The following is a 2,658-nucleotide window of genomic DNA, read 5'->3' as shown; positions in this document are numbered from 1 at the left end:
CATGCATGAAAGGGTGAACATGGTCTGCAACACTGCTTAGGTAGGTGGTACGTGTCAAAGTAACATCCACATGGATGGCAGGACCCAAGGTTTCTCAGCAGAACATTGCCCAAAGCATCACACTGCCTCCGCCGGCTTGCCTTCTTTCCATAGTGCAGCCTGGTGCCATGTGTTCCCCAGGTAAGTGACGCACACACACCCGGCCATCCACATGATGTTTAAGAAAACGTGATTCATCAGACCTGGCCACCTTCTTCCATTGCTCCGTGGTCCAGTTCTGATGCTCACGTGCCCACTGTTGGTGTTTTCGGCTATGGACAGGGGTCAGCATGGGCTCCCTGACTGGTCTGCGGCTATGCAGCCCCATACGCAACAAACTGCAATGCACTGTCTATATTCTGACACCTTTCCATCAGAACCAGCATTAACTTCTTGAGCAATTTGAGCTACAGTAGCTCATCTGTTGGATCGGACCACACGGGCCAGCCGATTATCTATATTACTGTACTGTACCTATGTGTACATGCAACTTTGTATGAAACCAAATGACGAGTTTGCTTACTTTCTTCATCTTCATCTTCATCTCTGTTTTCAGACTGATCAGGTTCTGAGTCAACAGTCTCAGAAAACACTTCTGAAATGCAACTACTGTGCATTTGTAAAGGAAAGTGAGGAAGAAAATTTGTATGACAAGCTGAAGATACTCAGTAGAAATAACAGGTCTTGTATGGGTCTCAACCATCCAAAAAAGCTCCTACCTTTTTTGCCACATGGGATTGAAATTCTGGTGTTGTCCCAAGCTCATTCCCATCATGTTCATGATTTGAAACATTGGTTCTGTGTAACAAATTTAACTGTGTAACAAATTTTAAAATTTAACTCACTACACAATAACCACTGAAATCCAATCTCAAAGTGTTGATTATTCATACTGACCAGTAGCATAGCGCAAATCTCTAACACAGGGACACGTGAGTAAAGATTGTAAGAAGAGAATATAATATCCAGATTGCTCACTAAAACATCCAGGTGTCCTTCATTTCGTTAAACAAGAAAATAACCGAGATGAAAAGTCTTGTACATGTCTTGAAGACGCTGTGTTTTGTTGTGAAAGCAAAACTACATTGTTTGGCCTTCCAACTACGCATTTCAGAAAGGTGGGGTATAGAGGAGAAACAATAATGTACAGTATGTGGAAAATAATGTGTTTTTTTAACCTTAAACCGCATAAACACATTTCATTACACCAAATACACAAAATAATGTTCCTTTTAGCAACATCATGTGACCCCTTTAACAACAAATTAGTCATTCAAAGAACAAATTTTATTTTTGAACATAAAAAATGTACTGTGGTCCGGACCTCGGTGGCCTCATAGCTGGTTACGGGCTTGCAAGCAGGTTACAATTCCAAGAATGGAATTGACAGCAGCCACCATCGCAGTCAAAATAGATAGGATGCTGAGACAGGAGCTTCAAATCGACCTTGAGGAGTCTAACTTTTGGACTGACAGCACCACAGTGCTGAGATACATCGAGAATGACTCCACAAGATTCAAGACGTTTGTTGCAAACCAAGTCTCATTAATTAGAGAGGCTTCTAAATCTGCTCAATTGAGATATGTGAGCTCTGCAGATAATCCAGCGGACCCAGCCATGGAGGACACCTACCATGGAGGATATGGTAAACGCTGAGCTGGATCACTGGTGTGCAAAAGATGGCACATTTGCTAGAAGATAGGCTGCTACCAGACAAACCACCATTCACTAATACTGGAGTCGATTACTTCAGACCGTTTGAGGTGTGAAGAGGATGCTCTAGGGCAGGGCTGTCCAAACTCGGTCCTGGAGGGCCGGTGTCCTGCAGAGTTTAGCTCCAACTTGCCTCAACACACCTGACTGGAAGTTTCTATGCCTAGTAAGAGCTTGATTAGCTGGTTCAGGTGTGTTTAATTAGGGTTGGAGCTAAACTCTGCAGGACACCGGCCCTCCAGGACCAAGTTTGGACAGCCCTGCTCTAGGGTGAAAAGATATGGTGTGCTCTTTACCTGCCTGACCATTAGAGATATTAATTTACAGTCATGGCCAAAAGTTTTGGCAGTGACATAAATTGTGTGTTTTGCAAAGTTTGTGTTCATTCACATTGTTTCTAGATTATTGTGTAGACTGTAGAGTAATCTACACAATTTTAAATAATTGCTAAAAGCTTCACTGGCCAAAAAATTTACGTTTCACAAAAAAAAAAAAAAAAATATCACTGTTTTTTGATCCTGACACAAAATGAGCAGCTAACATTAATTGACTAATCATATCAGCAGCACATTTGAAAGTGTGAATGAGTACTAATCATGTGAAAACACTATCATACTAATTAGAATGTAAGAGCAGACTGATTACTATTAAAGGAGGGAAGAAGCGCTTCCAATCATTGTGTTCTTGTTAGCAATGGTTACCTCCAAAGAAACACGTGCAGCCATCATTGCTTTGCATAAAAATGGCCTCACATGCAAGGAAATTGCTACAAAGAATATTGCATCTGAAAGAACCATTTACCGGATCATCAAGAACTTCAAGGAGAGAGGTTCGACTGCAGTGAAGAAGTCTTCAGGACGTCCCAGAGGGCAAGTGCCAGGACGTCTCCTCCTGAGGAGTCAGCTA

Source organism: Sinocyclocheilus rhinocerous, unplaced genomic scaffold, assembly GCF_001515625.1.
Source record: "Sinocyclocheilus rhinocerous isolate Xijiao unplaced genomic scaffold, SAMN03320098_v1.1 scaffold20, whole genome shotgun sequence".
NCBI lineage: Eukaryota > Metazoa > Chordata > Actinopteri > Cypriniformes > Cyprinidae > Sinocyclocheilus > Sinocyclocheilus rhinocerous.
Note: the sequence above shows the minus strand (reverse complement) of the source record.